At 43.4% G+C, this 27576-nt stretch overlaps 1 protein-coding gene and 1 long non-coding RNA gene across 3 annotated transcripts in view; one reads left to right on the plus strand and one right to left on the minus strand.

The window, feature by feature from the left end:
- Positions 1 to 19940, plus strand: part of LOC146344034 (uncharacterized) — a 128064-nt gene extending 108124 nt beyond the window's left edge. For both annotated transcript variants that reach the window (XR_014792126.1, XM_084856454.1), the window contains 5 exons: positions 961 to 1237; positions 2576 to 2758; positions 5235 to 5534; positions 10362 to 10462; positions 19734 to 19940. The gene's annotated coding sequence lies outside the window, so the exon portion shown is untranslated. The remainder of the gene's footprint in view (positions 1 to 960; positions 1238 to 2575; positions 2759 to 5234; positions 5535 to 10361; positions 10463 to 19733) is intronic.
- Positions 61 to 26504, minus strand: LOC146344036 (uncharacterized). The gene is made up of 3 exons (XR_014792127.1): positions 26310 to 26504; positions 6256 to 6516; positions 61 to 1161 (listed from the first exon to the last, which is right to left on the minus strand). It is a non-coding gene; the product is annotated as an uncharacterized LOC146344036 (long non-coding RNA).
- Positions 26505 to 27576: the final 1072 nt, after the last annotated feature.

Consider the following 27576-nt stretch of genomic DNA (forward strand, 5'->3'; position numbering starts at 1 on the left):
TGAGAGACTTTGAACGTTGGCATGAGGGTGGTGGGTTGGGGAATGGACTGATATACAGATAAAGTGCACATATTTTTATTTGTGAAATAATAGAGAGTATAGTATAGAAATACATCCATCTCCACAGTAGCCACAAGCGATCTAGAACTCAGTGTTGGGGGCAGAAGGTTGTCTGTGCTGTAAATCTTTTTGTTTTCTTCAAAATCTGCTCCAGGGAGTGTTGTATTGCTGTTATTTATGGAACAGATCAGGGCTTTTCCTGTTTTTCATTGGCAGTACCGCTGGGGGTGAATTGTCAGCCGTATTTTTATTCCCATTAAGGGCTAAGCTAGGAGCAATATGCATAGGTGCTGTGTGTGTGTGTGTGTGTGTGTGTGTGTGTGTGTGTTAAGCTTCTATATGAGGACTAACCAAGAATGGGACTGTGGTGTGCCCGGAGAGGGGGTTTAAGCCTTTCTCCCTGCTGCAGTCCTGATAAAATTACTCCCAAACTTTTATTAGTCCCTGGAGAGAAGCTCCTATTGTGGCAATGGGAGTTTCCCTTGCATGCTAGATACCACCTTTGGAAGTGGGGTATTTTTATTGGGACTCTAGCTAGGGCAAAAGGGTTAAAAGTTTTCCCTGTGTGCCATTGTCCCAATCCTGCTTGGGACTGTATGGTAGCCACTGAAGTTCTTTTAAACTGTGCACATTAATTGTTTACATAAAATTAGCAAAGTATCTCACTTGGCCATCAGACTATATGAACAGTTAATCCAAACTATATCCTTCATAGAATATGGGCCTTTCACTATCGTGAATGGTACAAATGAACTAATAGTATTGCATCATCTTCTTCATCATCATCATCATCATCATCATCATCCCACCTTTTCCCCAATTCTGGGACTCAAGGCGGCATTATCATTTGTTCCAGCATTTGGTTAGACATGCCTGATGAAATATTTCTTTTCTCCCCAGATTCTAGTTCAGCCATTTGGTGTTCTAGAAGAAGCAGACTTTCCAGCAACTGTAGAACTTCTTTTTTTTCTGAGAGCCTCATAAAAAGCATCCTGGTAGCTTCTGCAGTGTTCTTTGCTTTCATTAATATTCTGAATGCTGTCCTTTGGGCCATATGTCCACTCTCTCATCTTCCCCTGAGGATTTTGAGGATTCAAGGTACTGGAAATAACAGAAGATATAAAATGACTCATAGAAGGTCAAGTCTTAACTTCACGGATATTTCCTCCTTCTTCAGGTAGTACTTACTGTGCTGTATAAGTATTATGTTTGCAATATGCGTCTTAGATACAGATTTCAATAACGAAATCCTTTGCTCAGAATTTAACACTCTGGTAATTCAGTATTCTTTGCACATATTGCTTCTGAACAAATTTCTCAAGTGCCAACTTTAGATTTAATGTTAGCAATCAAGACAATTAATCAGTCTAAATCAACACTATTGATATTCAGATTTTTACTCTATAGTTTAAAAAATGCACACAAGTTTAGGAACTGAGAATTGTGGGGAATGGTAGGCCTCACAAGAAAGAGAGACTAAACAGTTTAGGGTGATGACTTATGCATCACAAAGAAAGAGGAAATGCATCACCCCAAAAAGACAAGACACAGACAAGACAAGACACATTTGCATATGCTAAGTTGCATATACAGCTGCAAATGTAGAAATAATTACTATAATTTAGATAGAAATACAATACATCACATCATAGTGGGGAAAACTATATGTGTGAAGGCTCTCATGTGATCACGAGCCCCTTTTCATACATTGCACCAAAATGCACAGAGGTTGGGGGCAGGTCATGTAATGTTGGGGGCAGGGCCAGCAGCACAGTGTAACTTCCTCCTTCCTGTGGGGAGTCTTGAGGCTCTTAACAATCTCCAAGAAAGCACCGTTCATTACTTTTGTCATAGCTGCTCTTACACTTAGAAAATCCCCCCCACCATAAAAATTAACCATACAGTAAATCAGGGGTGCTAGAAGGTAGATCTGGATCTTTTGGTAGATCTCTGGGTAACTTCCAGATCAGCAAAGTTTTCCAACTCCCATTCTTTTTTTTAACAACAGCAGCAACAAAATGACTCAGTCTCCAAAGTTATACTGCTGAAAAGAACAAAGCTCTGGGTAATCAGGAGTGGATTTTTGCATGGAAATACTGTAAGCTTTTTTCAGTTCTGGTATTCAAAGCAAATTCCGGAGCTCAAAATTATTTAATTCTTTGCACCAGGCTCCAGTTGGTGGATCTCAGGGTTCTAGTAAAAAACAAAAACAAAACACTAAGTAGATTCCCCAAACCTGAAGTCTGCCCATCCTTGCTGTAAACCCATTTTGTTCATTTTGTTTTGTTTTATTGTCTATAGTATGCTCTTTATTCTCCCCCCAACCAAAATAGCTGCTGCTTGTTCAATATTTAGTGATATCCTTAAGCTGCATTTTAAATGGTCCTTTCCCATGTTTTAGCTGCTTTGATATTTATATCTCCTTTTAAAAGTATTGAAATTATTGTTGTTGCTGCTTTTAAATTCTTTTTATTTGTTTTACTATTAGCTTTATTGTATTTGCTTTTATCGGAAGGTGTCCAATATGCTACTGGGGAAGAGCAGAGGGAATTTCCAAGTAGCGCCAGAAAGAGTGAAGCGGCTGGGCCAAACCCGAAAGGACACTCAGCTGTGGATGTGTCTGGTGGTGAAAAGAAAATCCGATGCTGTAAAGAACAATATTGTTTAGGAACCTGGAATGTCAGATCAATGAATCAAGGTAAGCTGGAGGTGGTCAAACATGAGATGGCAAGATTGAACATCGACATCTTGGGAATCAGCGAACTAAAATGGACAGGCATGGGCGAATTTAATTCAGGTGACCATCCTATCTACTATTGTGGGCAAGAATCCCTTAGAAGAAATGGAGTAGCACTCATAGTCAACAAAAGGGTGGGAAAAGCAGTATTGGGGTACAATCTTAAAAATGATAGAATGATCTCAGTACGAATCCAAGGCAAACCATTCAACATCACAGTAATTCAAGTCTATGCCCCAACCACTGACAACCACATGGACAGGATAACAGGCAGGCATGTCCTTGGTGTACAAAATGAAGCAGGACAAAAGCTAATAGAGTTTTGCCAAGAGAACATGCTGATCATAGCAAACACTCTTTTCCAACAGCACAAGAGGCAACTCTACACATGGACGTCACCAGATGGTCAATATTTGACCACACTTTTAAAGATGGAGCTCAGGGAACAAATACAGAACACTCATGGTCATCTACTACATGCAGACCGCTTGAATGTAGATCTTGGATGGTCTTTTCTGTGTAGAATAGCTGAGGGATATTTATTTTATTTCTATCTGCCCCAAAGAGTGGCTCAATGTGGCTTACAGTAAGTCACTTTCACTTCCAATAATAAAATAAAAACTGCAACTTCTACACAAGCATTTCTACACAAGGTTTTTATTGCACACTCGTGACTGGTCACTCATGGAAGTTTGTGGGTCCTTTACATGATGTAGGTTGGATCCAGACTTGCCCATCCATTGCCACAAGGGCTCTTTCCATTTGCGTAGGATCCAGGATCCAGCAGAAGTTGCTGGATGAAGGATGAGAGGTGAGAGGAGATGATTTTCACTGATTCCCCCTTCCTCCTGCAGCCCCTAGCACCACCACCGCCACTGTTCAGGAGGCACCCCACCCACTAGAGCAGCTTCTCAGGTGGCATAAGGAGAAGAAAGAATTGGCAAAAATTGCCTCCCTGCCCCTTTCATCCAGCACGAGCAGAGCTCATTACAAGTCTGGATGCAACCCAATACAATTATAACACCAGCAGTTAGAGTAAACTTCAGTAAGCCTCAAAGGCCCAACAGAACTAAAAGGTTTCTAACAGCAGTCCAAAAGAAACACTAGTGCATATCTGATGGATCACCCCAGGCAGGGGGTTTCACAGCGCATATGCCACCAAAAACAAAGTCTTATTTCTTCTAATGGTGGATAATCTTGCCACTGTGTGTCTTCTGACGAGTTATGCTGCTATTCTGGATAAACACAAAACATTATATGCCACAATAAATTTGTTATCCTTTAAGGAGATACATGACTCTTTGCTGGTCATATCAATAATCTCAGAGAAAGATTTGGCCAATGGTGTATGCTAACAAATCTGGACAAAACAGCACTGAGTTTAATGGGGCAGAGCCAGTGAAGAGCTGAGCTGCCCACACATATGTCAAGTAAGACTAAAATTATGGAACCCTCTTAATGCAGAAGGTCTTAACAGGATATTGCGTATATTTCCAGGAGTGTTATTTTCATAAAAAGCAGGGAGTTGTGAGTAGAATAAAAGTTTATTTCATTTATTAGGTTATGTTTGGATTTCTTTTTAGTACATACTGAAAATAGGGTGGAAAATTGTCCTTTCCATTACTCAGCAACCACTAGTGTGATAAAATGCGTAAAGCAGTAGTTTTAAAATAGACACTGACCTAAATAAGGTGGCCAGATGGCATAAAATTTTAACAGCAGCTGATGGGGATGCTGAGAAAAAATCTGGGCATTTATTTAGATAGTTAAATGGGAGCTGATGGGTGCCAAAGTACTTTTGGAAGTCTGTCTCTTGCACTTGTAAATAAGCATATTCATATCGTTTGCTGACACATAAGAGCGTCTATTTTGGAAATCCATCATTTCTACCTCCAGGTTTCAAGGCTATCGCAAAATGTGGTATTTCACGACTACATACATTTCCAAAGATAAATACAAGAGTAATTTGCCATTTGTATCAAATTAAATCAGACTTTCAGTTCAATCAAAACAGCTTGCAGCTGGATGTAATAATCTGATTTCCTGATACTCAGAGAAAAATTGAGGCCCTTAAAAAACAACAACCCTCCTGCTGATATTCAGCATGAAATAGAGTTCACTAGCCATTTCTTGCTCTCTGAATGCTTTCAAATTTAGTAAACTGGGTGGGAATAGCAAGAGGGACAGAGCACAAGGCTAGCTGGAAGCACTTCTCTGATGGTGTTTTACGTATTAGAGCAATGAAACCCAGGGGCAGATGGAGGAAATGACTGTGCAACTCTTTAAAATAATCTATTTCATTAAATATGCTATCCAGTGAATCTCTATGTTAGAGATCTAAAAGTACTGTGTTGACAGTGACTGAGTGGAATTGAAAATCGAATATAAAAGGTCCAGTAAGCTTGTACTAATATAAACTGTTTGTTACTTCCTTCAGGTGGGCATTGGTATTGCCATACAGAGGTGTAGCCTCCTCGCCTGTCCATGATCTTCTTAACCTGGAAGGACTTTAATAATGACTTATCTCACAGGCATGTTGTGAGGATGACTGCGAGAAGGATTATAATAAGACATTTTGCTCCAGTGCATGGTCTGCATAAAAATGGTTCATATTGGCTTCAGTCCTACACAAGTGTGCACATCTGTACTGGAGAAAACAGCATGCACAGCTGGAGGTATCTGCAAGTTTCTGCTTCAGCTGCTCCCATCTGAACAGGGTGAACTACAATTTAAAGTGGTAAGTGACTTTGCTGCTTAGTCATGCGAGTCAAGATTGCATTAGAAGCTCTAGAACTACTTAGGTTGCTTACATGGTTCTGTCTCCATCCACACATAGCTTTCTATGATTGCTGCCAGCCATTGTGTCTTTTGACAAAGAATGAGCCCATTTCTTACAAGGAGTACACATTGGATTTGAAATGCAACAAAATCCCTTTGCTTCTGATTAGCTCCTTTCCTACAGTACCTGCCCTTCTCCTCTCCTAGTTCCTGAGCATCATGGGAAGTCTTGTTCGGCGGAAACTCTAAAAGAGTGTTTTTTCCCCCCAAGAGGGGGTTCCATGGAAGAGTGCCCCCCCCCCGATAGTTTTGAGACATTTTACAATCTCCCATATGAGGCACTCCATCGTCTCCTCTTGCATGTCAGGCAGTTGCCCTCACTCTGAGAGTGGGAGTCCCCATGAGTACTGCGACATGGTTTGGTCTAGTTTAATGATGCAACTTGAGATATTCAATACTTCAAAACCACAATTTGTGAGTGGTGTGATAAAAAAAAGGCCAGGTATAAATCATGACTTATTTATTTAGGTTTATATTGCAATTGTACTTTATAAATGATCAGTATTAATATTAACATCCTACCTTCCCTTCACCCTTCAAAAGTTTGATAAAGTGTATGATACTGCATTGCTGAGTTAAAAGTTAGTATGGCTAGAGCGAACGGAGGCTTCATTACTTACATGGAGTCCATTTGCTGAGGTCTTGATAAATCAGCGTCACAACTTGGAAAGTACAAAATGATGTATGTATATTGGGCTTCTTCACATGGAGCTTTTATCCTGCTATTGAGATTGCTCACTCATGGAAGTTTGCAGGCCCTTTAGATGACGTCGTGAACCTCCAGGGCATCTCCTGCACTAGATGACCTTTATTCCATGTTTAAATAGATCGGAGATAATGAGCTATCAAATTATGCTGCTCGTGTTCTGCTTGAGTTCCCTCTGTGAAAAAGGAAAAGCCACAAGAAGAAGAGCTAGATCAATGAAACATATGGAAGACTCAGATAAGGGGGAGAAGGAGGGGGAAAGGGGAAGGGGTAACAGGAGGCACATGTAAAGGGAGTCCGTTGTGATCTTGCATTTAAAACCGAAGCAGAAAGCCTTGTTTCAAATGCAGGATTTTAGGCTGGTATAGAGATGCTCTATATATTCATATCCAGACCCATTTCAATCTGGGTTTTGGGCCTGCTTATGGGACCATATCAGCCATGGTCACCCTATGGATGACCTTTATCGAGAGAGGGACAGGGGGAATACAACTCTGTTAATTCTGCTTGTTCTCTCATTGGCTTTTGATAACATTTGCCATGGAATCCTCATGGATGGGCTCCATGGGTTGGGCATTGGAAAAACTGTGTTATAGTGGTTTTGGTTCTACCTGTGAGGTTGATTGCTGAGAGTTTGGGAGAGAGGCTCATTGCCTGTTCTGGATGGGGTTGCACTACCTCTGAAAGATCAGGTCCATGGTTTAGGGGTACTCCAGTATCCATCTCTGTCACTGAAGACACAAATAGCCATGGCGGCTCAAAGGGAGCAGTGGGCGGTATGTTAGTTACAGCCTCTTCTGGACAGGGATAGTTTAGTCACAGTAGTACAGGTACTAGAAACCTCAAGGCTGGATCACTGCACTGCATTCCATGTTGGGCGTTCTTAAGCTTGGTCCAGAAGCTGCAGCTAGTGCAGAATTAGGGGTGTACGAAACCCCGCTTACCTGGCTCCACTGGGGTCCGCAGGTGGGGGGAGGTGATCCGTTCCTCCCCCCAGAATCCTCGACGGGGGGGGGAAAGCGATCTGTTCCTCCCCCCTGGAATCCTGCCCGACTAGCTCCACTCTGCGGCCATTGGCACTGGCATTCGGCCCCACGAAAACCCGTGGCGGAATGGCCTCCCACCCCCCGCCACCCTGCGGAATCCCCCCCGAACGAAACTTACCTGGGGCTCCAGTGACGGCGGCGGCGGCTGGTCTTTCGGCCAGCTGCTGCAGCTGCCATTTGCGTCCTGCCAAGCTGCCATGATAGGCTCCGTAAGTATTTACGGAGCCTATCATGGCAAAGAGCAGGGACGTAAACGGCGGCCGCTACGCCATTTGCGCCGCTGCTCTTTCCGTGAAAGGCTACGTACGTATTTACATAGCCTATCACGGTAAAGGCAGCCATGCAAATGGTGGCCACTACACCATTTGTGTGGCTGCCTTTACCATGATAGGCTACGTAAATACTTACGTAGCCTATAGGGGTGTACGAAACCCCGCTTACCTGGCTCCGCCGGGTTCCGCAGGTGGGGGGAGGCGATCCGTTCCCCCCCTCCAGAATCCTGCCTACCTGGCTCCACTCTGCGGCCAGGCTGCGGATCCGCCGGCCAGGCCAACCCGCAGCGGGGCCTCCAGCCGCTGCCAGGCTGGTGCGGACGCAAATGGCGTCCTGTGTAGGGGACGCAATTTACATCCCTATGCCGGCCCATGATAGGCTATGTAAATATTGACGTAGCCTATCACAAAAGAAAAAAAACAGCAAACGCAAAAGGTGGTGACTATGGCGGCTGCCATTTGCGTTCCTTTTTTCCCCGCTGTGATAGGCTATGTAAATATTTACTTATGCCATTTGTGCCCCTCTGTTTTGCCATGAGAGGCTACGTAAATATTTACATAGCCTATCATGGTGGGAAAAAAAAGGGAACGTAAATGGCAGCTGCTGTAGCTGCCGCCATTTGCGTTCCCTTAGTTTTGCTGCGATAGGCTATGTAAATACTTACGTAGCCTATCATGGCTTCTGCAGGGACGCAAATGGCGTCCCTGCATTAGCCGTGATAGGCTACGTAAGTATTTATGTAGCTTATCATGGCTATATGGAGGAAGCGAATGGCGGCCGTGGATGCGGACGCCATTCGCTATGCTCTGTTCTGGGCCCATTTCGCGGGGGTGGGTGGGTGGGAAAGCTTCGTTCCGCCATGGATTTCGGGGGGCTGAATGCACTGGCATTTGGCCTCACCGAGATCCATGGCGGAATTCTCTGCCATGCCTAGTAGCCTATCACGGAAAGAACAGCGGCGCAAACAGCGTAGTGACCGCTGTTTGCGTCCCTGCACTTTGCTGTGATAGGCTATGTAAATACTTATGTAGCCTATCACGGCAGCCTGGCAGGATGCAAATGGCGGCCGCTCTGGCGGCTGCCATTTGCGTCTGCAGCAGCCCGGCTGCGGCTGGAACTCTGGCTGTGGATGGCCCTGGCCGGCGGCTCTGCGGAGCTGGCCAGGGAGGATTCTGGGGGGAGGGACGGAGCGCCTCCCCCCCACCGCGAATCACACCTGCGACAAGGTAAGTGACTTTCGTACATCCCTAATACGTAGCCTATCATGGGCTGGCATAGGGACGCAAATGGCATCCCCTACGCAGGATGCCATTTGTGTCCGCAGCAGCCTGGCAGTGGCCGGAGCCGCCTCCGCCGCTGCCACCACCTCTTCATCCGCCGGCAGAGGTGCTGCCAGAGTTGGCGGCGGTGCTGCAGCCGCAGCCAGGTAGGCTCCATTTTGCGGGGCTTTCGCTGGGTGGTGGGTCAGGTTGCTCCGTTCCGCCACGGATTCTGGGGGGCCGAATTCACTGGAATTCGGCCTCCCTGGGATCCGTGGCAGAATTCTCTAACATCCCTATGTAGAATGCAGAAGCTTGGCTGCTGTTAGGAGCGTTCCCTTTTCAGCATGAAACACCTTTGCTGAAGGAACTGCACTGGCTGCTTATTTGCTACTGGGCCAGGTTTAAAGTTTTATTGGTGTATAAGAGAGGAATACTGGTCACTGGGAGATCATCCCAGTAGCCTCTCCCTGACCATGTCATTCATCTCTGGCCCTTTGGACTTCATTTTGCCTACACAAGAACCACACCCCCAGCACTGCTCTATCTTCAAGCTTGGCCTAAGACATCTGTAGTCAGGAGCCAGTGGTCCTATTTCTCCCAGTGCTCAGGAGGGGCTAGGGGCTGGCAAATCAATGGCTGAAAGCACAACAGGGGCAAGCAAAGCCAGAGTCTACAAATAGTCTGAGTCAGATCCAGAGTAACACATAGCAAGCCAGGCAATACAGACAAAAAGGGTTATGCAAAGAGAGTAGTCAAATCCAGGCCACAGTCACTTACAGACACGGGTCCAACCAGAAGGCAGGGGCTGCAGACAGGAGAGTAGGCTGAAGCTAAAGTCAAACACAGACATTGTTTCTAGCACTTCCAGTAAGCTTCTACTGGGTTTTTATCCAGGAGCTGACCATGTCTATTCATGAGGAGCCCTTCTGCTCCCAAGTAGGCCTCTGCTGCAGCCTGGCACTTTGTTGAGGTTCTCTGAGTTGGGCTTGCTGCCTCTGGCACTGAAGCTCCCTGGGACTTGGGGGGGGGGCACTCAGCCTCCTCCTCTGAGGAAGACTGCCCCTCTTCTCAAGGGGCTGGGACCTCAGTGGGCTCCCTCAAGGACTCAGGCCCCTCTGACGGTGTGGGCAGGGCCTGAGCCTCGTCCTCTGTTGGGGGCTCTAATTCGTCGTCATCGTCAGAATCTTCTGATGGGGCCATGACATCAGTGTGGTGCAGCAGCAAGAATGCTGATATTAGATGTAGGAAGCCTATGTTCAATTCCTGCAACTGAGAAGCTCATTGAGCATCTTTGTACGTCAAGCAAACCTACCTCATAAATTATTTGCGATGCTAAAGTGCCACTCGAAACTTACCAGAAGAATGGAGGGATGCAAATGTATTTAATAAATGAGAACGTTTTCTATCTGTGCTTAGTTTTCTTTTTTTTTCTTTTTTAGGCCCAGGAGAAGTTTGATAATAACTGGATAAAGACATGAACTTTGGAAGGTTCAGCATGTAACAAGAGACTTTGGCAGAAAATGGGACTCTTGAGTGTAAGGTGAATAATGAAGTAACGTCAGATAAATGGGTGTGCATGACTAATAATAGTGTAATAATAAGCAATTATATAGCAATTTCCACTTTCCAAGTACTTTAAGAGCATTAACTACCATTACACAAATGGAAGGTACATAGTTAGCTCTTTTTCTGCATTTGCATAAAAACTCTTACCCTTAGTAAATTATATGTGAATCTTCTAAAAAACCGCAGGCGAGTAGTCATACTTTCATGCCAGTATTTGCATAAGTAAAGGCCAAACTGTGCAAAGGGGGTGGGGGTGAAGCAAGAAATTGCATTTTTTAACTTGTGTACTCATAGTTGGCTCTAGACAACATACTAATTAGCATAATCATAATCAGCTTCAAAGAAATTAAGAAGGGTCTTGTACAGAGATATGAATACACACACACACACACACACACACACACACATGTTTTTGACATTCAAATGAGCATACATATGAAATATAGGGTGAAATCCAGTTCTGTTATTTACATATTAACAGTTAAAATCAGTGAGACTATGGCCACTGACTTCAACTGGGAATGCACCAGTCATAAGTTTAGGGTATAAAAGAGAGATCCCTATTTGCAGCTGAAGGTTTCACTTCTGTTTTCTCCCTTCAGCTGTCCACTGTGCCAAAAATGTGTTTTTATTATCGAGGAGATTATATATATATATATATATATATATATATATATATATATATGTATTAGTCCAGCCACAGGAAAGGAGGACAAATGAAAACAATACCCGAGCGTATGCAACCAGCAGCATAGGAGAATCACTGGATGATGGAGCAAGTGATTAAATGCATGACTTGACAGAACTTCCCACATTTCCTCAAAGGCAAGGCATTTCAATGACATGTACTGAAGGGCAAACTCCCCTGGTCTTGATTTAAATATGGGCTTGGTAAACCAAGCTGTTTTCCATAAAAGTGAGAAAGCCCAGTTCTAAATTAGGAAATCCCACTGCTCCTTTTCAGGTGTTCCCAAAAAGAAAAAGTGGAGCGCAGATAGGGACACTGGTGTTGGCTCCACTGCCATCTCCCACCATCTCCCTGTGTTGAAGGGGAAGGTCTGCAGTGAGACTGTAACCATACTTGGCCAAATATGGTCACAAAAAAAGTGGTCCACCGGCTCAAGAACCCTGCTCCAAACCCATTATAGGGCTGCTGGCTGCCACATAAATAAACAGAGGGCAGGTGGCAGCACCCCTTCATAGATCACTGCCTTGTTGTGGCGAACGGGCTTGCATAACTCATTGAAGCCATAAGCGATGCCGTGCAGGGCCACCGAAGATGGACAGGTCATGGTGGAGAGTTCTGACAAAATGTGGTCCACCGGAGAAGAAAATGGCAACCCACTCCAGTATTCTTGCCAAGAAAACCCCATAGAACGTATCACAAGGCTAAAAGATATGACGCCGGAAGATGAGCCCCTCAGGTCGGAAGGTGACCAATATACTACTGGGGAAGAGCAGAGGGAATTTCCAAGTAGCGCCAGAAAGAGTGAAGCAGCTGGGCCAAAGCTGAAAGGACACTCAGCTGTGGATGAGTCTGGTCTGGTGGTGAAAAGAAAATCTGATACTGTAAAGAACAATATTGTTTAGGAACCTGGTATGTTAAGATCAATGAATCAAGGTAGGCTGGAGGTGGTCAAACATGAGATGGCAAGATTGAACATCGACATCTTGGGCATCAGCGAACTAAAATGGACAAGCATGGATGAATTTAATTCAGGTGACCATTATATATACTACTATGGGCAAGAATCCCTTAGAAGAAATGGAGTAGCACTCATAGTCAATAAAAGGGTGGGAAAAGCAGTACTGGGGTACAATCTCAAAAACGATAGAATGATCTCAGTACGAATCCAAGGCAAACCATTCAACATCACAGTAATTCAAGTCTGTGCCCCAACCACAGAGGCCGAAGAAGCTGAGGTTGATCGGTTCTATGAAGACCTACAACACCTTCTAGAACTAACACCAAAAAAAGATGTCCTCTTTTTCATAGGGGATTGGAATGCTAAAGTAGGAAGTCAAGAAATCACTGGGATAACAGGCAAGCATGGCCTTGGCATACAAAATGAAGCAGGACAAAGGCTAATAGAGTTTTGCCAAGAGAACACGCTGATCATAGCAAACACTCTTTTCCAGCAGTACAAGAGGTGACTTTACACATGGACATCACCAGATGGTCAATATTGAAATCAGATGGATTATGTACTTTGCAGCCAAAGATGGAGAAGCTCTATACAGTCGGTAAAAACAAGACCTGGAGCTGACTGTGGCTCAGATCATGAACTTCTTGTTGCAAAATTTCGGCTTAAATTGAAGAACGTAGGGAAAACCACAAAACCATTCAGGTATGACCTAAATCATATCCCTTATGAATATACAGTGGAGGTGAGGAATAGATTTCAGGGACTAGACCTGATAGACAGAGTGCCTGAGGAACTATGGACGGAGGTCCGTAACATTGTACAGGAGGCAGCAACTCAATCCATCCCAAAGAAAAAGAAATGCAAGAAAGCCAAGTGGCTGTCTGATGAGGCTTTACAAGTAGCTGAGGAAAGAAGGGAAGTGAAAAGCAAGGGAGAAAGGGGAAGATATTTCCAACTGAATGCAGATTTCCAGAGAATAGCAAGGACAGACAAGAAGGCCTTCTTAAATGAACAATGCAAAGAAATGGAAGAAAATAATAGAATGGGAAAGGCTAGAGATCTCTTCAAGAAAATCGAGGATATCAAGGGAACGTTTTGTGCAAGGACGGCATGATAAAGGACAAAGAAGGCAGGGACCTAACAGAAGCAGATGAGATTAAGAAGAGGTGGAAAGAATTCACAGAAGAACTATACAGGAAAGATCTTAATGTCCCTGATAGCCATGACAGTGCAGTCACTGAACTTGAGCCAGACATCCTCGAGAGTGAAGTCCAGTGGGCCATAGGAAGCATTACTAACAACAAAGCTAGCGGAGATGACAGTATTCCAGCTGAACTATTTAAGATCCTAAAAGATGATGCTGTTAAAGTGCTGCACTCAATATGCCAACAAATTTGGAACACTCAACAATGGCCACAAGCCTGAAAAGGTCAGTTTACATTCCAATTCCAAAGAAGGGCAATGCCAAAGAGAGTTCAAACTACCGTGCAATTGTGCTCATTTCACATGCCAGCAAGGTTTTTTATTTATTTATTTATTTATTTATTTATTTCATTTCTATACCGCCCAATAGCCGAAGCTCTCTGGGCGGTTCACAAAAACTAAAACCAAACAACACACAATAAAGCAATTTAAAATATATAGAACATTAAAACCACAATATAACAATACAACCACAATAAAACCTAGCAGCAGTACAGGAGTTTAAAATACAGATTTAAAACAGCAAAGATAAAAATTTAGAAAGCTAAAATGCCTGGGAAAATAAAAAGGTCTTCACCTGGCGCCGAAAGGAGTACAATGTAGGCGCCAGGCGAACCTCACTAGGGAGCTCATTCCAGAGCCGGGGTGCCACAACAGAAAAAGCCCTCCTCCTAGTAGCCACCCGCCTCACTTCCTTTGGCAGGGGCTCACGGAGAAGGGCCGCTGATGATGATCTTAAGGTCTGGGCAGGCACATATGGGAGGAGGCGATCCTTCAGGTAACCTGGCCCCAAGCCGTTAAGGGCTTTGAATGTTAACACCAGCACTTTGAATCGGGCCCGGAAATGGACCGGCAGCCAGTGCAGCTGGAAAAGTACTGAGGTTATGCTCAAAATCCTACAAGGTAGGCTTCAGCAGCATGTGAACTGAGAACTACCGGAAGTACAAGTGGGGTTCTGAAGCGGTAGAGGAACTAGAGATCAAATCGCCAACATTCGCTGGATCATGTGTGGATCACAACAAACTGTGGCAAATTCTGAAAGAGATGGGAGTACCAGACCACCTTACCTGTCTCCTGAGAAACCTGTATGAGGGTCAAGAAGCAACAGTAAGAACCAGACATGGAACAACCAATTGGTTCAAAATTGGGAAAGGAGTATGACAAGGCTGTATATTGTCGCCCTGCTTATTTAATTTATATGTGGAGTACATCATGAGAAATGCCAGTTTGGATGAATCACAGGTCGGAATTAAGATTGCCGAGAGAATTATCAACAACCTCAGATACGCAGACGATACCACCCTAATAGCAGAAAGTGAAGAGGATCTAAAGAGCCTGATTTGAAACTCAACATTAAAAAAACGAAGATCATGGCATCTGGCCCCATCACTTCCTGGCATATAGAAGGGGAAGAAATGGAAGCAGTGACAGATTTTACTTTCTTGGGCTCCAAGATCACTGCAGACGGTGACTGTAGCCATGAAATTAAAAGACTTGCTTCTTGGGAGGAAAGCTATGGCAAACCTAGACAGCAGAGTAAGAAGCAGAGACATCACCTTGCCGACAAAGGTTCATATAATCAAAGCTATGGAGCTTTGATTATACATCCCAGTAGCAACGTATGGCTGTGAGAGCTGGACTGTCTGTAAGGAATGCTGAGCGCTGAAGAATCGATGCTTTCGAACTGTGGTGCTGGAGAAGACTCTTACGAGTCCCCTGGACTACAAGGAGGTCAAATCAGTCAGTCCTAAAGGAAATCAACCCTGAATGCTCATTGGAAGGACAGTTACTGAAGCTGAAGCTCAAATATTTTGGCCACCTAATGCGAAGAGAAAAGTCACTGGAAAAGACCCTGATGCTGGGAAAGATTGAAGGCAAAAGGAGAAGGGGACTGCAGAGGATGAGATGGCTAGATAGCATCACCGATGCAATGAATATGGACTTGAGCACACTCCAGGAGAGAGCACAGGACAGGAAGGCCTGGCATGCAATGGTCCATGGGGTCACGAAGAGTTGGACACGACTGAACGACTGAACAACAACAAGGTGGCAGCAAGTGTGTGCGTGGGACTGGTCAGCACTGGGTGGCCATGGAGAGTAGTCTGCCCATGATCACTGGCAATGTGGAAGTGGGCCTGCTCTAGATACCCCCTAGTGTCTTTTCCAATACTTGCCTGGTGTCCTGGCTAGGCATGAGGCCCAGAGGAAGCACAGCAGTGTTCATTGTCTGTTCCAGGTCAACTGAGCCAAGGCAGGACCTTGGAGAGCACCCTGCATGAAGTGCTGGCTGGAGTACTCTCCCATAAGGAAGCTGTTCTCCCAGCAAAGGACTGCAGTCAATTGAGGCCTTAAGAAGGTTGGCAGAGCCTGGTCTTTCAATGGTTCCACCCTTGCTGGATGCTGACTGTAGTTCTTAAAGGTCTGGTGTCTGCTTTTGCAGTCTCATGATCCTGCATGGCTGAGGGACAGCAGAAAGTGCAGGTAAGTCATCCTCAAAGTCAGATGATGGAAGAGCTATGTCCAGGAAGGCATGTCCTTTGCCCTGAAGTAGTGTGACCAGAGACTCATTTGAATCAGAGTCCTCCTCAGGGTAGTGCAGAGTCTCAGAACCAGGAGACATAAAACCTAGAAAGTGAGATAGGGACAGTGGCAGTAAGGTGTCTTGCTTCTTTCTTCTATTAGGGCACCTAGCATGCTGCAACAGCCACATTTCAGGTGTAAGGAAAATGTAGTCCTCAGTTCCTGAGCTCATTCTTTTCCAGGGCTTCTTATGCTGGTATGCTACAGTTTACAGTGTTGTAGGTATCATGGTGGAAGAGAAAGAGAGACGTTATTGCTGCCTCACACTTGGACTCGGGAGCCCCTGAAGACTACATTTTTCAGGGCTGCTTGCATCTGGGATGCTGCTGTTGCAATATTTTAGGTTCCTGTTAGAGAGGGAGAAACTGACCTTACTGTTACTGCCTCTCCAGCATATACATTTGGGAGAAGAAAAGGGGTGTTGTGATAGGGATGAAGAACAGGCTGACAGCAGTAGTGGTCTGAGGAAAGCCCCAGTAGGAGGCAACCCAGGCCTGAATTCAGAAGGGCCTGGCCATGCTTTGTATAGGGGTGAAGCCTTCAGAAACAGGGGAGGGATTTTGAACTCCCCTAGTTACCGAATCACTATCAGTGTTGTAAGTTCACATACATTCAGCTACATGTCATCAAGTGATGTACATGCATGTGTAAACAAAGTCAGAGTCCCAAGGGATTGTGGATCTCTAATTTATCAACTTGGCCAAATAAATCAAAGTACCAGGACTTAAGGTAATGCAGTCCCACAATTGTCCATGAGATTAACAGTGCTTCCTATACATGTCTACTCAGAAGTAAGTTTCATTGAGTTTAATGGGGATTACTAATTGAACTGGGTATAGGATTGAAGCCTAAATTCAATTACCTTAGCTTAACTGGTTTATAGACTGATCCTCTCTCATACAGAACAGCTTTTCCACACATTTCAATGGATGATACCAATGTTCATATGGATTTTTCCTTGTTCATATAAATAGGCTGCCTCCCTCTACTGGAAAGAATGGGGACTTCTGCACATGCAAGAGATTAATAACGTGTATGTCTAAGAGTAGATTTTTTGCATTAGGTTGACCACATGGCTCCTTGGATTCCTTACTTATTTCCTTTCGTGGGGATATTTCTATAGAAATAACATTTCTAACTAGCTCAGCTTTTTGTTTTCTAACAAAATCCTTTGATTGGCTCTATACTACCTGAAGAGTGAGTGAGGATAAAGTTCCTCATCAGTCATTGCTCAATGATCAGATCTAAATATAACAATCAAACATTCTGAATACACAGCATGAGTATTTTAAAGGATGCTCTCTCAGCCGCACATTTCTACATCAATTACACATTTCAAAACAAATGTGGAGAGGTACCCAATTAAGCTCCTTGTGCAGCTGTCGGCATACGTTTTATCTTTATTTGGTACTTTGTTTAAGGTCTGTGGAAAATGCCACTGATTATGGATAGCGAACCAGAGAGTGAAGGCATTAATTAGGGAAGCACAGATGCATTTGAACAAAACACTTATAATTTGGAATTGGGGTTAAAATGGGCAAGCAGAACTGGTGTGATTTTATTGACATGTTTTGTAAGATCAAGACTTTTTGCAAATTGGAGGCAATTTCATAATTTAAAAACAAAAAAACAAAGGTGTTCTGGGTATTTTCCTTTCTAACATTCAAGTTACTTGAAGATGAGATATTTCTGGCTTAAGGTGTTCAACGGAGGGAAAAAAGAAGAGTGTCACATTTGATATTGGACATTGTGGTCACTTAGAGTGATTGTTGCGTACATGCTGTACTAACTTTAAATATAGATGGGTGTTGTGGCTGCCACTGGGAAAACAGACTTCAAAGAGTACCTCTCTGAGTGAGGGACCATTTAGATCAAAATTGGCTCATGCCAGTTAACCCTCTGGTGTGGCTAAAATCAACGTGAATCCCCTTAGATCTACTTCATATAATAGCTTCCTATTATCATGTGTCCTTGTCAATGTGTGTATACACACGTTCCTGAACAACATGTGTCAGGATTTTTAACCGAACGTTATGGTGAGCCATGAAGCAACCCAGATGGGGAAAGGAGTAAAGAGACAACAAGCTAGCGGTTATGGTACTCTAATATGCAGTTCATTACAAAAATAGATAGAATAAATACATGGGCAACATCTAGATGGAACCAGCAATTATCTATACATGAGGCTGGAGGTAGTGGAAGGACCAGGAAATGGAGTAGCATGCAAGGGATGTAGGAAGGCAAAGGAGAGGAAATGATAACCAAATAAAGGGATGAAAGGTTAATAGATGTCAGGTAACAACAACAGCAGCAGCAACAATTTATTAGACTCCTTTCTCAGAATAAAAGACCCAAGGCATCTTATAACAGGGATTAAAACTGCTTTAAATTGTTGTACACAGCCTTGATGGCTTTTTGCAGATAAGGCGGTATATACATATCAATAATTAAGTAAATAAATAAATAAGAGGAAAACATACACACAATTGCAGCCTGATTTGCCCTGTCCTATCTTCTTCAGACAAAATGGAGAGTTTAGAGCCAAGGTACTGGGAAAACACAGACATGGCAGCAGGGCTTGCCTCCTTTGGCAATACCATGTGGAAAATTATCTGTGTTGCTTACCTTCTCAATGGTAAACACACCTTCAGCATAACATTGGAAATGTTGTGTATATTCATTTGATAATACCCAGCACATAGTTCACTACCACGAGATGTAGTGGTGACCACCAATTTAGATGGCTTTAAAAGGAGATTACACAAATCCCTGGAGGAGAAGGCTATCGATGGCTACTAGTCCTGATGCCTCTATGCTACCTCCAGTATCAGACGCAGTATGCCTATGTACACCAGTTGCTGAGGAACACGGGTGGGAGGGTGCTATTGCACTCATGTCCTACTTGTTGGTTTCTCACTGGCAGCAGGTTGGCCACTATGTGAACAGAATATTGGACTAGATGGACCTTGGTCTGATCCAGCAGGGCTCTTCTTATGTTCTTATTTGTCTTGTAAGACTGCCACACAGTGCCCTCACAGTTGATGTGTATGTTCTATTGTTGGGCACTGCAGTGCACAATAGAAATAGGAGACAAATCCATGGCAGGAAATGTTTACCCTCTCCTAGGGTATTCCTGTGCTAACAATGGATAGTCAATTGTACAGACTGTATGGTGGTGCAATTTGTACAGTTGTTTCTAATATCAAGTGATTATTCTTGACATGGATATGCAAATGAGCCTGATCTGGGATCTCGTGACACAGGGTTCATGCCTGCAAACTGAGACAGAAATGTTTTCAAGTATATTATTCTAGGTAACCAGAATTCCAATAATTTTAGTTCCTGTTATATAAACCTCAGAAAATACTCTTTTAAATTACTGCATAAGTCTGCATCATTACCCCCTTTGAGCTCCCAAATTGTATTTGATCATTATGTTTGTTGAAATATGTTGCAATAAACAGCAGATCCAGGATTTTAATTGGGATTTTTTGTTCTGTTATTTTTTTTAAGTGATAATAAAAAAGATGAATAACTGGAATGAGTTTATAGCTTGGAAGTTTTGCTTTCTTTGTAAATACGAGTGCTCTCTCCCCTGCAAATACTGTTCTGTCTCCTTAGTAATATATTTCAAGCCATGGCTTGAGCTTTATGCATTCTACATACTTTTTATAACTTTTTTTTTTTGCGGGGGGGGGGGTGTTCTGGAGTTAAGAGCCATATTGCATTATATTTCAGTTTTTGCTTAATCAGATCTTTGGATATGAAATAGTAAATGGTAACAGGATTAAATTCTGTATGTTTTATTCATTAAAGGAGAATACAATTGAATGTAGAAGATGACATCGAAATTGTGGTTTGTCTCCAATAAAGAATAAGATGTTGGCTGGGCTCTACTGAAGCAGACTTGAAGACCTGCCTATTCCAAATATTTGGCCTTCTGCATGCTGGAATAATATTAAGAAAAATATTTCCCTGGCTATTTGACCCATTAGGCTGATCTAATTAAAGCAGACACATTCCATTTCATAGGATACAATGATCTGGCATACTACAGACTACATCTTACCACTTTTGAGTTCTGAAATACATTGACATGGCCTCTCATTCATATGATTCACTAAGCAAATATTTAATTAGGCTTCAGATGTCATGCTGGTCTCCTGTGTCTCAGACCTTCAGCTATCAAGCTTAATATATTATCAGTGAACAGATAGGAGAAACAAGCAGGACTCCCAGGAGTTTCATAGTACCATGAGCATTAATTTTGATGATGAATCCTGTGTTCATATTAAACCTAAAATAATCCTGACAAACATGTTTTAGGGCTCAATCCTATGCAGGTTTAGACAGAAAAAAGCCTGCTGGGGAATGCTGGGAGTTGTAGGACTTTTTTCTGTCTAAACCTGCATAGGATTGCACCCTTAAGCACAGAACTAAACACTGGTATTTTGTGTGAGCTCCTGCCTCACTTTCTGCTCCATGTTTAAACATTGCTCTAGTAATGTTTAAAGATCTGTATAGGTTCAAAAGTTAAAATAAGCACCTTGCTTGTTATGGGCCACACTTTGCATGGGGCTACAAGGGAAAGACATGATGCATCATCCACCAATCTAGCTGTGGCAAAGAACTCAAAGGTAGAAACTGCAACTCAAGGGATTTCTGTGGGGCTAAGTTATTTGAGGACTAGAATTTACTGATGGACAATAGTATCAATTAGCTGAAAAAGAAATGTGGATCTAGCCAATATTGAGTTTGATTAAGTCCTACTGATTTCAGCAGTACATGTTTCCAAGAAAAAGCAGCGGGGTGGGGTGGGGTGGGGTGGGAGGAAACCAAGGTTCACATAATGAGGTTTTAATGGTATTTGTGTGCCCATGTAGGGAAAGAATATGTTCAGTATGTTCCCATATCTTTCCACTACCATCTACAACCATACTGGTATCGTAAGACAGCATCACTGTATTGTGAGCATACGAGCAATAGTAGTGTCAGTACAAAAGCACTGCCAACATTTCTAAATTGTTCAAGAGGGAAAGCCAAAGTAAACAACTCAAACCATCCAATCATGCACAAGAAAGCTGTGGGAAATATTGCTGTCTGGGGTCCATTCAATGCTTTCTTTTATGCTTTGTAGAGCAGTTGGGCTTTTCTATCATCACAACCTCTAAGAGAGAAGAGCAGTAGAAAGAGCTATTTTATTATGAAATCACTGGTACTTTTAAGGATTATGTCCCCCAGATTAATTCACATTAATTAGGGGAACATAAAATAGAACTGTAGGCAATAAATTGCATGTGGGGCTCTAGATACCCAAGACTAATTGTGATGCATCAACCAGGTACAATTTAGAAATACTTAACAAATATAATACTTTTTTTTTTTTTTGCTTTTATATAATATATTGACACTCTGGACAATATTTTGACACTATAGTCCTAAGTGTTTCCAGTGTTCTAGATGGAGAGCTTTGTAGTGGATATTATTAAATTGTCAGACAGCACTGGAAAACCTCCCAAGTGGGCAGTTTACCTTGATTCATGAACACTGACATATTATGTGGGTTCTCTTTACGGATTTTCTCTTTGTTCATTACTCTGAATTGGCCCATGTGGACTCACCACAGCTGGGTAAAATATGAGTTGTTATGTCTTCATCTTCAGCAAACTGGGGTTTCACCCTCTATATCACGTATGTTTTCTGTAACAGAGTACATGTTGATGCTTTAATATCTTCTAAGGGCTGAACAGTCCCGGAACAGATTATATTTCCCATTTCCGTGAAACCATATTTTAAAAAGTTTTGCTTGCCATGTTAGAGAAGAGGCAGTACAACACACAACGATTAAGCATGTATGTTCACATGCTTCGTTTGGGATATAATTTATGTGCTCTAAAATACAGCTTCTGTTCTTTGCAAGTCTGGGGGAAAAATAGCATACACTGAAAATAGAAAGAAAATGTTGTTTTTTCCAGTTTAAGGATAGCCCAAGCCAGCTATTGATATTCAAACTACAAAACCCCCTTTTGATTTTGTTGGAGGTTTCTATGTTCACTCAAGCTCCAAAATGCTAGGAAATTACAGCTGTTACGGGTCATGTCCTTAACAGAAGGCAATATGGATATGGTATGGCATTCTATGCTGTGTCTAGTTCCATCTTCACCACTACCTTGGAGTTGGATGGCTGTCAGTGGCAGAGTGGTACACCTAATTCCCAGATTGCTCTGTTCCCTGGAGTAGATACATGGAGCCTATGAAGCTATCATGCAATTGAAGCTACCATTCCACATTACAAGTACCCAACTGGCAACCAATACTATCCACATAGATTTTATGCCACAGAATGATAGAGTTGGAGGGGATCTTGAAGGTCATCCAGTCCAACCCCCTGCTTAGTGCAGGATAACGACAAGTAAATCATTCCTCTTTATTCCTCCTATACATAGGTTGGCATCAATTGAGGCTCCCCCCCTTTTAACTGCTGGGGAGGGGGAAAGGAGGATTTGGGTAGGAAGCAGATGGGGAGGGAACTAGGGATATACTTACCTGCCATTCTGGTGGGGGGGTCCACGGGGGGGGCAGGCGATCTGTCCCTCCCCCTGGAATCTTTGCTGGCTGGCTCCGCTCTGCGGTGATTCCGCGGAGCTGCTGGCTGGCTCCGGAGCGCCAATGATACGGCTGCCATTGCTGTATCGCTGGCTTGGCTGACTGACTCCAGACACAAATGGCATCCGCTATGCCATTTGCAGCTGAAAGCAATTAGATTAAGCTAAATGCAGCCATAAATGGCTGCATTTAGCTTAAACTAAGGGCTTTACGGCCACAAATGGCGTCTGTTATGACATTTACGTCTGGGGTTTTTCATGCGATAGGCTAGCCTATCACATCACGTGGGGTTTTTCATGTGATAGGTGAGGAGGATCCGGCTCCGCGCGGGTCCGGAGAGACGTGGAGGTAGGTGGGGCCATTCCATGTTGGAGTCTGTGGCGGAGTCCATTGGAATCCGTGGCAGAATTCTCTAACATCCCTAGAGGGAACTATTTAATCTCCCCATGTGGGGTGGTTCTAATCTAGATCAGTTTCTTTAGAGTACAATCCTATGGGTTGTGCTCTCGATAGACAGAGGGCATCAAGTTCAGAGCCTCCACCTATGCTGTGCCCTGCTGGCAACAGGCAGGCAGGGCAGGAGGAGGACAGAGGTGATTTCACCTCCGTTGTTCCATTTAAGACCTTTTCTGCATGAGGCTGCCAACTAGCTGTTAATCCACTGAATTTACTTTAGTTTTGTCGCAGAATTGAGATCCGAGCTCGACACAAAAAACTTTTCCTTTCCACCACATGACCTCTAGGTAGCACTGTGCTATAGCGGAATGAGCAAATACACAAGAGAAAATTGTGCTTTCTTTCACTTTCACAATTAAATGCTGCATTTTCCCTGCTCTAAAAAACCTTGATGAAGGTGCTGGTTAGGCACAGAAGCAAAGCTGGAGGGTCACAACATCATCTAACTGGAAGGTCACCATGACTAGGGAATGATGAGTGCACGAGAAATTCCTCCTGTGGAAAAGCCCTCCATCACAAAAAGCAGTTAGACAGGCCTCTTCGTTTGCTGGTCTCTCCTCTCTCCTCATATCCCCACCCAACAGCACACCCCCTCTGCTCCATCTCTGACTCGTATTATGAGGTCATAGTTGCATCCTAGTAAGAGAAGATTTCTGCAGTGGCTGGAAGTAGGGATGTACGACTGCAAGGGAGGAGCAGATGTGGGAGGGAAGATCCATGATCAGATCTCCTCCTCCATGTGTAGAGCTCCGTATACAGGCACAGAGGAGGAGATTGGCAGCATCCAATGGTACTTCAGATGCTCTCTAGGGGGCACAGGGTTGGTCTCTCCCTGTATTTTGCACAGTCGTTGTTTAATTAATGTTGAATGTTTGGTTTGAATGAAAACTTGTTTGTATTTTAAAAATTCAATACAATCATTAAAAAGAAGAAAAGAACAGGCCCTTGCACACTATGGGTGGTATCCAATGTTAGTCCTATCTAGAGTGGACCCATTGAAATGAATGAGACTTAAGTTAATCGCAACTAACTTGAGTCCCATTCATTTCAATGGGCCTAGTCTACGTAGGACTAACACTGGATACTATCTAATTTATGAAACGCAAAATGTGTAGTTTGACCCTTACATGCTAAGTCATGAGGGCAATGTAGTTTGTCTTTTACCTGATTTATCTTCAGTTTTTAATGTCATTTCTTTTGTTCTCTTTGGACACACATCTTTTCTTGGTTTCATTCTTATCTGTCTGAGCATTCTTTTCCATATCTATTAAAGATCTGTTAATCTTCACCTCTTTCAACTTTAGTTCCTCAAAGATATGTCTTGGTTCTTCTTATGTTTTCTTTTTTTCTCCTTCCTCTCTGTCTTGTTATTCATTCTTTTAATAATGATATAAATCACTTAAGAACATAAGACAAGCCATGCTGGATCAGATCAAGGGTTCATCTAGTCCAGCACTCTGTTCACACAGAGGCCAACCAGGTGCCCTCAGGAAATCCAGAAGCAGGACATGAGTGCAACAGCACCCTCCCACCCATGTTCCCCAGGAACTGGTGCACATGGGCTTACTGCATCTGATACTGGAGATAGCATATAGCCATCAGGAACCCACTTTCAAAGTAATCGAAATTGGTGGCTATCATTACATCATGTGGAAGTGAATTCCATAGTTTAACTATGCACTGTCTGAAGAAGTCCTTCCTTCTATCTGTCCTGAATCTCCCACAAATCGGCTTACTGGGATGACCCTGGGTCCTAGTATTATGAGAGAAAGAGAAAAATGGCTCCCTAGTTGCCCTTTTCTGCACTTTTTCCAACTCTACAATATCCCTTTTTAGGTGCAGTGACCAGAACTGTACACAATACTCTAAGTGTGGTTGCACTATAGGTTTTTATAAGGGGAATATGATCTTGGCAGTTTTATTTTCAATTCCTTTCCAATTTTTTCCTAACATGGGAAAATTGCCTTTTTCACAGCAGCCCTACACTGGGTCTACATTTTTATTGAGCTGTCCACCACAAACCCAAGATCTCTTTCTTGGTCAGTTATTGCTAGCTCAGATCCCATCATATACTTAAAGTTGGGATTTTTTGCCCCAACATGCATCACTTTACAGTTGCTTACATTGAACCCCATTTGCCATTTTGACGTCCATTCTCTCACTTTCAAGAGATCCTTTTGGAGCTCTTCACAATCCCTTTTTTGTTTTAACCCCACTAAATAATTTGGCATCATTAGCAAATGTGGCCACTTCATTGCTCACTCCTAATTCTAGATCATTTATGAATACAATGAAAAGCATTGATCCCAATACAGATCTCTGTGGTAGCTCACTGTTTACATCCCTCCTTTGGAAGAATCTACCATTTAGTCATATTCGCTGCTTTCTGTTCTTTAACTAGTTACTGATCCATGAGAGGTCCTCTTATTCTATGACTGCTATGTTTGCTCAGGTGTCTTTGGTGAGGAACTTTGTCAAAACGCCTTGAAAGTCCAAGTAAACAATTTCTACTGGATCACCTCTGTCTCTATGTTTATTGACACCTTCAAAGAATCCTAAAAGGTTAGTGAGATTTGACTTTCCTTTGCAGAAGCCATGTTGATTATTTTTTTTGGCAGGGATTGTCCTTCTATATGCTTACTAATTTTATCTTTAATAATACTTTCAACCAATTTAACTGGAACAGACTGTAAGCTAACCTGACTTTACTTTCCCAGATCCCCCTGATCCCTTTTTAAAAATTGGTGTTCATTGGCCATTCTCCAATCCTTTGGTACAGAGGCTGATCTTAGGGACATGTTGCATATTTTTGATGGAAGATCAGCAATTTCATATTTGAGTTATTTAACAATTCTAGGTTGGATACCATCTGGGCCTGCTGCTTTATTTTCTTTCAATTTCTCAATAAGGTTGAGAATTTCATCTTTTGTTACCTCTGTTTGCCTCAGACGCTCAGACTCCCTTCCTGAAAACATCAGTTCAGGCACAGGTATCTGTCCTATATCTTCTGCAGTGAAGACAGATGAAAATAATCCATTCAGCTTCTCCGCAATGTCCTTATCCTCCTTTAGTACTCCTTTAACTCCATTGTCATCCAATGATCCAACTGCCTCCCTAGCTGGTTTTCTGCTTCTGAGTGATACATTTAAAGAATTATTTATTGTTGGTCTTGATGTTGTTAGTGATATGCTCCTCAAAATGCTTTTTTTTTGCATCTCGTGTTGTCTCCTTGCATCTCCCTTTTGCAAGCTTGTGCTGCCTTTTGTTTTTCTCATTTCTGAAGGAAGCTTAATTTTCTCTAATAGCTAGGGATGTACGAAAGTCACTTACCTGGTCTCGCAGCTTGCTTCACGGTGGGGGGGAGGTGCTTCGCTTCTCCCCCCAAAGTTCAGGCCGGGGGGGGAGACTTCCCGCCTCGCCCGGCCAAAATTCAGGCCGGGGGGGAGGCTTCCCGCCTCGCCCGGCCGAAATTCAGGCCGGGGAGAAGCGCCCCGTCTCCCCGGCCGTGAACTTCAAAAGAAATGTAAAAAAAAAAAGCAAAAAGCCCCGTGATAGGCTACGTAACGATTTACGTAGCCTATCGCGGCTAGATCTGCAAAGTCAGCTGTGATAGGCTACGTTAATCGTCACGTAGCCTATCACGGGTGACTTAAAAAAAAAAAAAGCGCGTATGCAAATGGCGGCCCCCATAGGGAGCCGCCATTCGCTTTCCCTATTTGGTCCCTGTAGTCTACATAAAGATTTACATAGACTACTGCGAAAATAAGGGCAACGCTATTTGCATTGCCCTTATTTTCGCCGTAGTCTACGTAAATCTTTACGTAGACTACAGGGACCAAATAAGGAACGCGAATGGCGGCTCCCTATGGGGGCCACCATTAGCGTACATGCTTTTTTTTTTTTTTTAAAGTCACCCGTGATAGGCTACATGACGATTAACGTAGCCTATCACGGCTGACTTTGCAAATCTAGCTGTGATAGGCTACGTTAATCGTTACGTAGCCTATCACAGGGGCGTGGTTTTTTTTTTTACTTTTCTTGTAATGGCGGCGGCCGAAAGACCGGCTGCCGCCCCCGCCCCTGATGAAGACCTGCCGAACCGCCGCTGGGACCCGCTGCCGGGAGCAACATTCATGAAAGGTAAGTCCCATCCTGGGGGGGTGGCGGGGGGCGGGGGGGTGGCGGAGAATTTCTCCCCGAACAACCTTCGGAGGACCGAATGCGTTGGCACTCGCCCCCCCGAAGTTTCGGGGAGAAATTCTCCCCCATCCCTACTAATAGCTTCCTTGACCCTGTGTGTTAACCATACTGGTGACCTCTTGGACTTGCTGCTACTTTCCTCACCTGTGGTATACATTTTAGCTGAACTTCTATTACTGTGGTTTTGAGTAACGTCTAAACATTTTGAAGGGATTTAACCCCCTTGACTCCCCCTTTCAACTTCCTTTTCACCCATTCCCTCATTTTAAAGAAGTTTCTTCTTTTTGAAGTCAAAACGTGATCTTGTTGGACTTCCAATATTTCACTTAAATATTAAATGGGATATCAGTGTGGTCACTGTTTCCAGTTGGTTCAACAACATTCAGATCTCATTCTA

This window comes from Heloderma suspectum, chromosome 5, assembly GCF_057233095.1.
Source record: "Heloderma suspectum isolate Gila_16-S chromosome 5, 16-S_ref, whole genome shotgun sequence".
Classification (NCBI taxonomy): domain Eukaryota; kingdom Metazoa; phylum Chordata; class Lepidosauria; order Squamata; family Helodermatidae; genus Heloderma; species Heloderma suspectum.